The sequence below is a fragment of the Bubalus bubalis genome, chromosome 21 (genome assembly GCF_019923935.1).
Source record: "Bubalus bubalis isolate 160015118507 breed Murrah chromosome 21, NDDB_SH_1, whole genome shotgun sequence".
Classification (NCBI taxonomy): Eukaryota; Metazoa; Chordata; class Mammalia; order Artiodactyla; family Bovidae; genus Bubalus; species Bubalus bubalis.
Genome location: NC_059177.1, coordinates 58,850,215 through 58,864,402, shown reverse-complemented (window position 1 = coordinate 58,864,402; position 14,188 = coordinate 58,850,215). Strand labels below are relative to the sequence as shown.

Sequence of the window (14,188 nt, the reverse complement as noted above, 5' to 3'; positions counted from 1 at the left end):
AAAGCCCGTGGTGGTCTCTGCAGCCGACCCCACCAGCCCGCTACCTGATGGCCAGCACGGCAGAGTCAAGCTTTCCACGGAGGACAGTCACCCAGCTTCCCTTGCAGCTAAGACATAGGCTTGTGACGCGATTTTAGCCAATGGGACTAGAGGCAAAACCCTCTGAGGAGCCTCTGTGTCCAGAGGGTGGGGGTCCTGGGTTCCCACCCCAGCGCTGCCAGAGGGACTGGCAGTGGGACTTGGGGCCCCTTTGCAGGTGGATCCCTGGAGCCGACCCCTCCGAGGTCCTCCCAGCTCCCATTGGGTTCTCGCCCTGTGCCAGTGGGCAGAGGGGCAGGAAGCCACTGGGGGGACTCTGTGTTTAATGAGCCGCTAACTCTGATGACACCCTGCACTCAGCGCCCCCAGGACAAGCCAAGGCTGGGGAGGTGCTCAGTGGCAATCAGTGTGAGATCCCCTGGATGCAGATTCTTGGTTCAGAGAGAAACTGGAGCTTAGGGCATATCATTTGAGGTCTAACTGGGGAGGGGACAGTCCCTCTCAACTCCAGAGGTGCAGATCACAGCCAGAAGAGAAGACACAGGATCACTTTCTCACAAAGACTGCTGACCAAGAACGGAATAGGCTTCCTTGGGAGGTGGTGAGCTTCCTGGCAGAGAAGGTGCGTAAACAGTAAGGGGCTTCAATATGTAGAATTTTGAATAGCGTTGGAATGGGCTTCCCTGGTGGCTCAGAGGTAAAGAATCCACCTGCCATGCAGGAGACACAGGTTCGATCCCTGGGTTGGGAAGATCCCCTGTAGGAGGGCATGGCAACCCACTCCAGTGTTCTTGCCTGGAGAATCCCATGGACAGAGGAGCCTGGCAGGCTGCAGTCCAGGGGGTCGCAGAGTGGGACAACGACTGAGCGACTAAACAGCAGCAACAACAGTGGACAGTATCTAAGTCTCCCACTGTGAGAAACCTCTGTTTTCCCTAAATTATTTAAGGGCTTCAACAAGCAAAATGAGCTGGTGGGGACAGCCCTTATGAACAGTTTCCTAGCAGAGGCTGGCCCACGTTCCCCACATCCCCTCAGACACCGCAGTCTTTGAAGCTGGTTCCAAGGGCGACTTCCTGCATCAACACCGCATCTAATCTCTCAGCATCCCTGCGAGGTGCCAGGCGCTGCTCCGGGGCTGTGAACATGTCCTCCCACCACCCTGCCTGGATGGAGGCAGGGACCGTCCTGACCCCCATTTCCCAGAGTGGCTGGCCCAGGCCACACGGCTCAGAAGTATAGGAACTGGGTTTACGCTCCAGCCCCGCCAGGCGCAGGGGACGCTTGCGCAGCGAGCTTGGAGCGGCCTGGCCCAGCTGCCACCCTGGTTAGGGGGCCGCAGGTCACATGGAGTGGCCCAGCCCAGCTGCCACCCTGGTTAGGGGGCTGCAGGTCACATGCAGCAGAGTCAGGAAGGGGAAGCAGAAGGGACAGAGCTGGGAGAGAGAGCACCACAGACCAGGACACGCTCTGCAGTTTTCCAAGAGGCAAGACGCGGCTGCGGAGAAACGTGGGGTGTCCCTCTTGTCCAGCAGCTGGCCCTCCCGGCCTGCATGGCTGGCCCCTCTCCGTGGGGTCCGTCTGCAGCCGCAGGCCGCTTCGTGTGTCACACGGGCGAGCCGAGCCATCGTCACCTTGGAACAGAGCAGCGAGCCTCCAAGCTCGTTCTCTGCCTGCTCCACGCACGTCCTGTCAGCCACCCCGCTCCCTGGCTGGACACCTCCAGCCCTCGGCTTCCGGGAGGCTCCTGTCCTCCCCAGCGCCCTTTCGTTCACTCATCCTCCACGTCCTGACCCTAAACCCGAGGACCTCTTCTCTCTTCCTCGTGCACACTCGCTCTGCGAGGGGTCAGCCAGCACCCTGGCTTCCAAACCTGCCTGCAGCCCTGGCCCCTCAGATCCTGTTTCCTCATGAGCCCCTCCCCCCTGTGGCTGCTGCCTGGTCACCTCCTCCTGGAAGCCCTGTGCAATCCCCAAGGCCTCCGTGTCTTCCTGCATCTGCTCCTCCCGTTCCCCCACCACCCCAGGGAAGGGCGCCATCTTGGCCCCCCAAGCAGTGGCCATTGGCTTTGGCCACCTGGAGGTCATATGGAGAGGCCAGCCCAGGGGAGGGGGTGGTCACACTAAGGCTGTGGACTGTAGCCCGCCAGGCTCCTCTGTCCATGGGATTCTCCAGCAAGAATACTGGAGTGGGTTGCCGTTTCCTCCTCCAGGGGATCTTCCTGACCCAGGGATTGAGCTTCGTCTCCTGCATCGGCAGGCGCGTTCTTTCCCGCCGAGCCACCAGGGAAGCCCATGCGTGTGCCCGGCTGACGCAAATGGCATTGCTGACTTTCCCACCTCGACGGGTTAAGAGGACGCGCCTGTCTGTGTAGCATCCCTCGATGGACTGGCTGCAAACCCTCCCTGCAGTAGCTTGTGAAAGCTTGCTGGGATATTCTGGGCCTAGAAACTTGACAGTTCTTGGCCCCGGGACTGGACCACGGGGCCCGTGGTTTAACGAGGGCTTCCCATAAGAACGAGATGCGTGGGGCTGGTCCGGGGAGCGGACCTGGGGGGCAGGCAGAGGTCACCTGTGGCCCCCCTGACCTGCACCTCCGGCTTCCTGGAAGGTGCCAGCCCCAAGGTCACAGAGAGGGGACCTGCGACCTGTGAAGGGTGTCTGCTTCTCCCCCGACGCCCAGGCTGTCAGCACTTGCTGTCCTGGCCATTTTCTGGAAGACAGCTCCGACCCAGTCCCTCTCTCCCTCAAAATGGTTCAGCGGCTCCTACAGCCGAGAGAAGGGATGCCAGTATCCTTAACACAGCATCCACTGGGGGGCCTCCAAGGTCCAGGCTGGTCTCCGGCTCGCTGCTGGTGGTGACCTCGAGGCACGCACGGCCAGACTCACTGACCCTCTGGTCGGTTGCCCTCTGGATCCTTGATAAGCATTGCCAACACCTTACTGGGTACCGGATCCTGCTCTGTTCTTCCCCCTTCGACATGCACATTTAACTTTAAATTGAAGTGTAGTGAATGTACAGTATTATGCTAGTTTCAGATGTATAGCAAAGTGACTCAGGTGTGTGTGTGTGTGTAAATGGAAAGGAATATGAAAAGCCTGGAGAGGAATATGTGTGTGTACACACACACGCGCGCGTTCTTTCTCAGCTTCTTTTCCATCATAGGTCATCACAGGCTATGAGTGTAGTTCCCTGGTGTGTACAGCCTGTCCTCACTGTTTACCTGTTGTATAGACTGCAGTGAGTATTCTCTGCATGTTTTAATGGAAAAACTCATCTACTCTTCTGGAGAAGGCAGTGGCACCCCACTCCAGTACTCTTGCCTGGAAAATCCCATGGACGGAGGAGCCTGGTAGGCTGCAGTCCATGGGGTCGCTAAGAGTCGGACACGACTGAGGGACTTCACTTTCACTTTTCACTTTTATGCACTGGGGAAGGACATGGCAACCCACTCCAGCGTTCTTGCCTGGAGAATCCCAGGGACGGGGGAGCCTGGTGGGCTGCTGTCTATGGGGTCACACAGAGTCGGACACTGCTGAAGCGACTTAGCAGCAGCAGCAGCATCTACTCTTCTGAGTAGCCCTAAGAAAGACTTACGCTCATTCCTGCCATTTCACAGATGAGCAAGAGGTGCAGAGCAGGAGGAGCTTGCGGAGACCCCGCGGCTCCCTTAGCCCGCTGGGTGCAGCCCACCAGGCTGGTCTCCACTGCCCCCTCTCTCGTCTCGCCTCCCCGCCTGGACGCCCTGGGCTCCCGTGGTCTTCAGCAACTGTTGGTGTTCGCTGGAGGGGCCCAGCACAGGACGGAGCAGCCAGCTGAGGTTTGCCGGATGAATGAATGAATGAATGAGGGCATGGATGAATGACACTGTTCGCGGCAGGTCAGGCGATGAGAGGAAGAGCGGGTCAGGGGGGCACAGGCCCCGCGCCCGACAGGATTCCAGCTCCTCCCATCCTTCTGCTCTTGGATTGTTCCAGAAAGACAGTGAGAAGGGCATCAGCGTTCAGACCCTGGGGCCGTCTCAGGCCTGCGGATGCGGCTGAGCCCCTGCCCAGCCCTCGGAGGATTGGACCCTCCAGGCGAGAGAGTGAGCAGAACCTCCCCTAACCAAAGGCACTTGGGGTCCCTGGCTGAACTGTTGACTAAGGCAGATTTCCATTCACGGGAAACGTTATCACCCAGAGCGAAAAGCCGGCGTCTCTTGCAAAGACAGGAGGTAACTGGGAAAACACAGGGAGTGACCGCAGAGCCGCCTGCGCAGCTCCGTCTTGTTTTCCGTCTGCCTCTGAGCCAGGCCGTTGCTTCTTTGTTGAAAAGAGAGGTTGGCGCTGCTAAGGACAGCTGGAGACGCACCAGATCCAGCCCGGGCCTGAGCCAACAGGGCTGAAAAGGCTGGTGGAGGCCCTCCCTGGCAGGCGATGCCCCCTGCCCACGCGGGCCGCTCTCCCCGGGGAGACACAGAGGGGCTGGGGGCGCTTCTGCAGGGAGGCCGGTCACCCCATAGGAGTCGCCGAACGCCTCCTGAGCAGGCCCTTGTGGGGGGTGGCAGGCCCTCGCTGCCCGCTGTCCCCTCATGCCCTCACACCCAGCAGACCCCAGTCCTCGTCCTGCCGGAGTGTCCCCTCCAGCTGCACACATCTGCGCACCACCCGGAGCCCCCCCAGACATCTTCCTCCTGCTGGAGGCGGCGGCCAGCTCTGGCCCTGGGCCCGGCCTCCGACACGGCCTGACAAGGGCCAGATGTTCCTGAGTTCTCCCTCCGGTCCTGGCAGCTCCCGGCTCCAGGCCTCCAGTGGATGGACCCTCCCTGGGTTCTACAGAGCTGCCAAATCTGTCTCCTGCCCCAGGACCCTGGCATGACCGTGGGACCCTCCAAGACTGCCCCTGCCCTCAGGCCCCAGCTCAATCCCCTGTTCATCTGCCAGGAAACACCAATGGCCCTGAAATGAAATACGGCGCTTCTGAACACAGGGGGTCCTGCTTCTGCTCAGTGATCTGGGGGACCTTAGGCAGGACTCAGGTGAACAGGAGGTGTGTGTGTGTGTGTGTGTGTGTGTGTGTGTGTGTGTGGTTTTAACCTGAATTATTTAGTCTGCTGCTGCTGCTAAGTCACTTCAGTCGTGTCTGACTCGGTGCGATCCCATAGACGGCAGCCCACCAGGCTCCGCCGTCCCTGGGATTCTCCAGGCAAGAACACTGGAGTGGGTTGCCATTTCCTCCTCCAGGGGATCTTCCTGACCCAGTTATTGAACTGGGTCTCCTGCATCGCAGGCAGATTCTTTACCACCCAAGCCACCAGGGGCTATCTCTTCAAATCCATTAAGTAAAAAGAGTGAGATGATTTAAGGGAAAATAGTAACTAAAGAAGAATAATACAGGTTTGATGCAGAGATGGCAAAAATTGACACAGATCCTTGGAGAGTGTCTGAACTTTGGCAAACGCCTGGAGAGCAGAGCATCGTGAGATCTGGGCACTGGTGGAGGCAGACCCTTGCCGTGCCCCTCAGCCACTCATTCTGTCCCCTCACAGCAGAGGACCCCACCTTCAACAAACTGCCACCCTCTTTTTATAATGGTTATTTTGGAAGATCCCAAAGTGAGCTGAATAAGGGATAGACCCTGTCTTTACATATACTTTGAAAAAACTCTGGGTGATGGTTTTGAACTGTGGTGTTGGAGAAGACTCTTGAGAATCCCTTGGACTTCAAGGAGATCCAACCAGTCCATTCTAAAGGAGATCAGTCCTGGGTGTTCATTGGAAGGACTGATGGGGAAGCTGAAACTCCAATCCTTTGGCCGCCTGATGCGAAGAGCTGACTCATTTGGAAAGACCCTGATGCTGGGAAAGATTGAAGGCAGGAGGAGAAGGGGATGACAGAGGATGAGATGGTTGGATGGCATCACCAACTTGATGGACATGAGTTTGAGTAAACTCCGGGAGTTGGTGATGGACAGGGAGGCCTGGCAGTAGCAGTCCATGGGGTCGCAAAGAGCTGGACATGACTGAGCAACTGAACTGATGCTTTGTGATTTAAAGGAGAGAGAAACGAATTTTACAGTACACATTTCAATATGTAAAGAGTCAAGGTATAAACAACTTTTAGATGATTAAACCTATTCAATAACGGCTTAGTTTGAATTTCCGAGAGGTAAGGTAGTACTCAATCGGATGTCCGTGACACCCTTTCCCTATATTTGGCATCGATATAAGGGCTAGGGAAAGGTATTCAGATGGATGGATGGACAGATGGACACAGAGACAGATAGATATGCAGACTCCCTGGGACGTGGAGTGACGAATGCAAGTGGACACAGGAGCTCCGTACCAGCTGGTTAAGCTTCACAAGTGTTATCATCTGTGATGTGTTTATAAAATGATGAGCAACCCTTGGAAAATTCCAAACAAACCATAACATAACCTTTCCTCAATTGACACAGCATTGCATTCTAAGACTCTGTGTATTAAAATTGTACAAAAAAAAGTTGTGTTTATATGTAAAGCAGAGTTAGATTGTAGTCTCAGACAATTACAATGAAAAGCATGTTTTTCGTGGGATGAGCACCAAGCTGGGCATTTGGAAGCTATTTGGGGTACAAGGTAACCCTGGTGGGTGGTGCGGGACCTACCCAAAGGCCTGTGTCCCTGGAAACCACCCACCCCCATCAAGTGCCAGGAACACCGCCTACCTGGTCATTGAGACAAACAGGCCCTCCGAATGAATGTCCAGGATGTCTCTGGTGGGGATACTGCTCCCATGGAGACATCTTGTCCTCTAGGAACGACCCTCCAAGACCCCACACCCTAACTCCTGCAACCTGTGAATGTAGCGAGGTGTCGCTCCTGGGATGGTGTTACGTTATATGGGACAGCTGATCTTAAGCCTGGGTATTATCTCCACCTCATCACAGTTTAAAAACAGAAAGCTGTCTTGGCTGGTGCAGAAGAGGAAGTCAGGGAGACGTGAAGTGTGAGGACTTGGGTCATTGCTGGCTGGAGGATGAGCAGGGCCACGGGAGGCGGTATGTGGAGAGCGACGCCTGCCAACAGCCAGCAAAGAACAGGGATTATAGCCGTAAAACCATAAGGACCTGAATTCAACACCCCTTGGGTGAGCTTGGAAACAGATTCTTCTCTTGAGTCCCAGGTCAGCGGCACCTTAATTTCGGCCTTGTGGGAGTCCAGGCAGAGAGACTAGGCAAGCCTGCCTGGACTTCTGGCCTGCAGAATGTGAGATCATAAATGGATGTTGTTTTTGAGTGCCTAAGTTGGTGGTAATCTGTTACGGTTGCATAGAAACTAAATACAACGAACCAAACAGGCACACCCATCTGCCTCGTTGGCACAACCTCAGTTATTCCGTCAGACACTAAGTGGCCAAGTGCCTCCAGACAGGAGACCTGATTGGTCTAAGCTGATCATGGTGATTCCTTCTTTTTGCCAAAGGTGTGTTTAGGAACAGGCATATGACGTGATCCTTGCCGGTGAGAAGTAAGATGTCTTCCAGGAGAATCTCTGGGAACAGAGGAGTTGAAGGAGGAAGTTATTTTTCTGTCTCTGGATGTGGCAGTGATGCCTGAGGCCATGGCAGCCATCCTGTGACCATGAGGGGCCTTTGCTGATAGACCAAGATGACAAGCTGAGGCAGACAGGGTCGGAAGATGGAGAATTGGTTACCTGCAAACATCACTGAGCTGCTCTCCCTTGGGCTTCTCATGCAGGAGCGCCAGTGTTCCTGTGGTTTAAGCCGCTCTGAGCAGAGTTTCCTGCTACTTGCAGCCTAAAGTATGGTCAGTGATAAACAGAGCGTGGCTTGGGGGTTACACGAGGTTGTGTGTGCGAAGCTGTCAGCGCGCTGCCTCGTGCCACAAGCGCACCAAAACGGGGCTCTGTCCCTCCTGCCTCAGCCCCTGCACGAGCCAGGCCTCAGCCAGAGAAGGCGGGCCAGGACGGGACGCCCACCTATGTTCACGTCTGTACCTGCAGAGCTGTCTCAAGAGCTCTACCACCAGGAAGTGGCCCCTGTGATTGGGGAACCAGCCCAGCAAGTCTGAAATCCAGAGGAGGGGCTCACAGGCGTCTGGAGCCCTGGATGCAGTGGAACCTCTCTGTTTTGGGGACACCCTCAGCCTCACTTAAAGGCCTGTCGAGTGATTAGATCGGCTTCACCCAGATAATCCAGGATCATCTGTCTCTCTTACTCCAGTGCAACTGGTTATGAACTTGAATTACATCTGCAAAACACCCACGGCAACCGTGGGTTAGCGTTTGAATGGCTTGCGCTGTACCCAAATGGCTCAGCAAGGTGGTCCAGTCGGAGACCATCGAACACCCCCGGATTCAGCATTTTTCTGAGCTGGATGGAAAACATCACTCGCATTTGCTTCCCTCCCTGTGTTCGTCCCTCTGACCCCAGCGGCCCCTAAGCTTCAGGAAGCTCCTGGGCAGAGTGGACACGCGAGGCCTGGCTAGGAGTGGGGGCGCCAGGCAGCCGGAGGTCCCAGAGGCTCACAGGCCGGCTGCCTTTCCTGAGCAAAGGCTCAGAGGAAGCAGAGACTCGCGTGTGCAAACACCAGAACAACAGGAGGAAGACGGGTTCAGTGGGGGACTGAGGAGGAAGAGCTAAAAATAAAGCCCGCAGAGTGGAGGTGCAGACAGCGCTGGGGCCAGGGCGCCCTTCTCAACTGGCCCTTGTTTCTGCTCCCCTGCTGAACGCAGGGTGCTGCCTTTACTGGGGGCCAGGTGCAAACGGGTGTCCGAGCAACCCCCTCCAGTCCAGGCTGTTGATTCTGCTCTGCAGTGCATCCGACAGATGCAGTGTGGCAGCCACCGTGTGTGCTGGAAACGGTGCACGCGGTGGAGTGGCCCCACCTGCGGGAGCCTGCCTCCCTCGGGGCCACCCGGAACCAGCGAAGTCACGACAGAAATAAATGGAAGATGGGAAGAAATAAATGAAAGATGGGAAGGCCAGGGGCTATGAGAGATGACGGAGCAGAGGCCAGGGCCCCTGAAGACGTCATGGGATGTAGCTAAGACGGCTGGATGGATGTGAATTTGTCAGGAGTCCCCCAGCGTGTTCAGGGTTCCTGAAGTAGGCACGGAGAGGTTTGGGGTGTGAGGAACAGAGAGGCTGGCGCAGCTGGAGGTGTGCATGTGGGCAGAGTGGAGGACGCTGGGGCCGGAGTGGGGGCCCCACCTCCGTGACCACCGTCACGGCCAAAGGCAACTGACTGGTCTGGCAGTCAGGCCACCCGGGGCCTGGGAGGCTGCCCCTGGCCTGGGGAACCAACGACCTGGTCTGCTTGTCACCCATCTGAATACCTGAGGCCATCCGCCTGGCCTGCAACTGGAAAAGCAGGGTTCCTGAACATGGGGCCACAGAGCATCCCAACATAACCCCAGAGGCACAGAGCTGAGGCTGTTCCCGAGCCCCACCCCGACGGAAGCAGGAGAGCCCGGGACTCCTGGGCCCCTGAGGACTGAGTCCCGCCTGGGCTGTGCCCTGACTGCCTGGGTGACCTTGGCCAGATCGCCATCCTTTTCCGAAGGACACATTTACTGCCCAGATTGTTGTCGTTCAGTCGCTAAGTGTGTCAGGCTCTGCAACCCCATGGACTGCAGCACACCAGGCCTCCCTGTCCATCACCAACTCCCAGAGCTTGCCCAAACTCATGTCCATTGAGTTGGTGATGCCATCTGACCATTTAATCTTCTGTCATCTCCTTCTCCACCTACCCTCAATCTTTCCCAGCATCAGTGTCTTTTCCAATGAGTCAGTTCTTCGCATCAGGTGGCCAAAGTATTAGAGTTTCAGCTTCAGCAACAGTCCTTCCAATGAATATCCAGGACTGATCTCCTTTAGGATGGACTGGTTGGATCTCCTTGCAGTCCAAGGGACTCTCAAGAGTCTTCTCCAACACCACAGTTCAAAAGCATCCATTCTTCGGGGCTCAACCTTCTTTATGGTTCAGCTCTCACATCTGTACGTGACTACTGCATACATTGGCTTTAATCAAGCCCCTTCTCCTGGCAGGAGCCCACCACCCAGACCCTAGGCTGTCAGTGGAAGTGTGGGCCCAGGCTGTGCCCTGAGGAAATCCAGCCGGGGACACGCATTTGCCTGGGGGTAGACGTCTCTGGGGGACACCGTCCATCAAACAGCTCAGCAGGCTGTCACTGGCTCCTCCCCGCTCACTGTCTCTGCTCGTCCCGGCTCCCTGCCCGTGGGCCGTGCCCTGGCTGCTACTCTCACTTGGCCGTGCACGTGTGGCTTTGGGGGCAGACCTTGCTTTTCTGGGTAGAACAGGACAGATGTCCGCCTGCCTTCTGCCTTTAATAGTGTGGTGAAGGCCACATGTCTGAGGGACATCTCTGAAGATGCATCACACGACCACTGGAAAAACCACAGCTTTGACCAGACGGACCTTTGTTGGCAAAGTAACGTCTCAGCTTTTTAATATGCTGTCTAGGTTGGGCATGCTTTTCTTCCAAGGAGCAAGCGTCTTTTGACTTCATGGCTGCAGTCACCATCTGTAGTGATTTTGGAGCCCAAGGAAATAAAGTCTCTCACTGTTTCCATTGTTTCCTCATCTATTTCCCATGAAGTGTTGGGACTCGGTGCCATGATCTTAGTTTTCTGAATGTTGAGCTTTAAGCCAGTTTTTCACTCTCCTCTTTCACTTTCATTAAGAGGCTCTTTAATTCTTCTTCACTTTCTGCCATAAGGGTGGTGTCATCTGCATATCTGAGGTTATTGATATTTCTCCTGGCAATCTTGATTCTAGCTTGTGCTTTACCCAGCCCAGCATTTCTCATGATGTATTCTGCATAGAAGTTAAATAAGCAGTCCGATAACCCCCAACTTGGGGCCTCCCTGGTGGCTCAGACTGTAAAGAATCTGCTTGCAACGCAGAGACCTGGCTTTGATCCCTGTGTCACGAAGATCCCCTGGAGGAAAAAATGGCAACCCACTCCAGGATTCTTGCCTGGAGAATCCCGTGGACAGAGGAGCCTGGCGGGCTACAGTCCATGGGGCCGCCATGAGTTGGACTAGAGTGGGCAACTGACACTTTCACACTTTGGCTTAACCGCCCACTGAGGGCTTCTTGTGCTCCAGCAGGACCCCTGGAGTCAGGAGGAGCCGGTCACCTGACCGCCGCCTCCTCAGCCTGTGCCCAGTGGGACGCTTTGCTGAGCTTGGCTCCCAGGGCCTGTGACTGTGAACTGTGAACGTGACCGTGTGTGAGTCCCGAGGCACGGTGTGCACTCCCCTGGCCCCCGAGGCCCCGGCTCAGCATCCGGCCCGTGGTGCCTTGACAGCCACGGGTCATCGGAGCGCTCTGCTGGCACCGGGGTGACACCCGCTCCCCGACCCAGCGTGACGGGAAGACACCAAGACTCGCTCTGGGTGACCCCTTGCCGGCTCCTCCACCCAGAGGAAGGTTCCCCTTGTCCAGGCTTCCGCCACCTCCCGCTCTCCTGTCTGTTTTACCCTGCAGAGGAAGCGTCTCAGGCCGGAGAGGCTCTGCCCAGCTCCGGGTGAGCCCTCGGGATGTGGGCTGGTGGCCCGTCCCTTCTCGGGCGCTGCACCCAGAAACAGCGCCCTCACCGGCCTCGCCTCGCGTCTCCCGTCTGCCCATCTCTCTCCACAGCCTGAAGGGGCGCCGTGCAGCTCAGAGCAGCCACTTCGCTCCTCCCTGTTTGTCTTGCTCCTTCTCTGGGGCGAAGGCCTCACGCCTCAGCCCGGCGCTCAGGGCCTTTCACCATCCCCACCTGCGCTCCCAGCACCCTCTCTGCCACTTCCCACCTCACACCCGCCAGCCAGTCTGTCTCTGCTCCCTCGAGGCACCGGGCCTTTGTCTGCACTCACAGTGGCCTGAATCTGCCGGGCCTGAGAAAACTCCTGTTCATCCTTCAGCACCCAGCTCGAGTGACGGCTTTCCTCCAGAGATGCCCCGGCCAGCATCACGCATGCCTCCTCTGTGCTTGTCCACACTCTGCAACTCCGGCAGGCCCCTGACACTCAGCGGACACTGACCACTGCCTGTGGAGATCTCTACACACAGCGGGCTCTCCGGGGCCAGAGTCTCTCCAGGCCTGGCCTCTGGTTCCTGTCAACAGCACCGACTCCCATTACCATTACTGTTTATGGGGGATGCTGTGAGAAGGGACAGATACAAAAGTCATCTCCAACTTTATCAAGGATCTTCTCAGCGCTCAGCAGCACTCCAGGTGCTTCCTATGTATTGGCACTTTATCTTTAAATTCCCTGTGAAGCGGGTGTCAAAATAGTTACTGTTCTATCCCCGTTTTACCGATGAGGATACGGACGCTTGCAACAGCAAGAATGATGCACACAGGTCAGCGCCCCAGAGCTGCACCCCCAGCCTGCACCGCCCTGCCCCACCTCAGGGATCACCCACACCCAGCTGGGGGCGTGGGGTCCCACCCGCACTTCACAGCGAGGAAAGGGAGGCTCACAGAGGGCAGGGACCAGCTCAAGGGCCCGTGTAAGCATCTGGGGAAGCTGGGATTCAAGTCTAGGCCGGGCTGGGCCTCCCAAGCCTGCCCCCCGCCCTGAACCCCCTCTGCGGCTCGGCCCGGGGTGGTCCGGTGGGGCAGGCGCCAGGCCAGCCCTGGCCCTTTGTGAGCTGGGGTACTGTCCCCGGGAAAGGCCTTGGTTCCCACGAGCGGCCACCCACACGCTGGTTTCTCAGGATACTGGGAGCTGCATCCCCCCTCTGTCGCAGATGGCCCCCGGCCCTGCCACCTGCCCCCCACCTGTCTGCCTCCCTCCTGACCCCCTGAGGTTGCCCCCAACCCCCCCGCCCCCCCCGGCCCAGCTGCCCTGGTTGGGCAGGAGGGAGAAAGGCGGTGGCCCGCAAAGCCCTCATCTTTGTGGAGGGCGGCCCAGTGGGCGGGCCCCTGCCAACCTCCGTCTGCACCCCACACCCCGGTCTTTTCATCCTTCCCGGCAAACACAACAAAGCACAAAGGAGGCCGGGTGGCCCTTTCTTCAGCTCCAGCTGAGCCGGCTTTTTGGTCTCTTTCTGAAGGCGGAGGGCACCCCCACTCCCCCTGCCCAGCAGTGCCGGCCCCAGGCTGCCCGGCCAGGTGTCTTAAAGGGCCAGCTTCTCCTCGACAGCGTGGGGCAGGGGCAGCGGGCAGACGGGTGGCTGAGACTCGAGGCTTCGAGAGAATCCGTGGTCACCGAGTGGAGGGCGGCTCCGCTGGAGGCAGGGTCAGGCCCCGGGACGGCTTGGCACTCGCCCGGCACTGGACGCCTGTGCCCTTGCTGCTGAGACGTTCCCGAGGCTGCGTCCGTCCACACGCCCGTTGGTCCCGACACTTGCTCGTTCACCGTCTTCCTCGGGGCCCTGGGCTGGGTGCTGGTCTAACAAGCTCAAGCCGTCCTGCTTTCTCGCAGGGTTTGCGGGCTGGGCCCGGAGACCGGTTATAAGCCCATCCTTATTGGGCTGATTGGCCCATCCTCCCTGCAACTTTTGAGGCACAGGACAGGGAGGTCAGGGAGGATGCAGAGTGCCCCCAAACACCGCGAAGCATTCAGCAGCCTGGAAGAGCTGACTCTGGGGTGTGTATTATTCAACATTTCTGGGACGTGCACTTCTGTGATTCTCCTGGGAGGAGCTCAGACCCAGAGTTCGGCAGGGTTCACTGTGGGTACGTGTAAGTTCGGTAGGTCAGTCACCACAGTTTGGCCAGTCAGAGCATCACATGATCCTGGCTCCTGGTGGGTTCAGGGATGAACATGCTTCCAAGTTGGTCCGTTGAGGCTCAGCCTGGCACTTCAGCAGGCTAACTCAGACAAGAGATGCTCTTTCTACTGGACTTGGAGCTTTGTAGATGTCAGTGCCTCAAAGGCCTGGGAGTGAAGCCCAGAGCTTCTGTATCCTGGTGACATTGAGTACCTGGATCCAGCCATGCCTGAAGCTGGCCTCGCCTAAACTTTAAAAGCCAGCTTCTTTTTTAAGCGAGTCAGGCTTTCTGGCACTCATTAAGAGACCTGGCTGATGGAAAGAGACGAGGAGAGAAAGCTGGAGAATGTTTGGGGATAGCTTGGGAGGAGTGACAGGGAAACACTGTATCCAGATGGAGGGCTAAACGACATCGTATAAATCGTGGTGTTAAA

At 57.2% G+C, this 14,188-nt stretch overlaps 1 protein-coding gene across 1 annotated transcript in view; it reads right to left on the bottom strand.

The window, feature by feature from the left end:
• Positions 1-14,188, bottom strand: part of EFCC1 (EF-hand and coiled-coil domain containing 1) — a 33,771-nt gene that overhangs the window by 13,557 nt on the left and 6,026 nt on the right. The gene's annotated exons all lie outside the window — the stretch shown is intronic.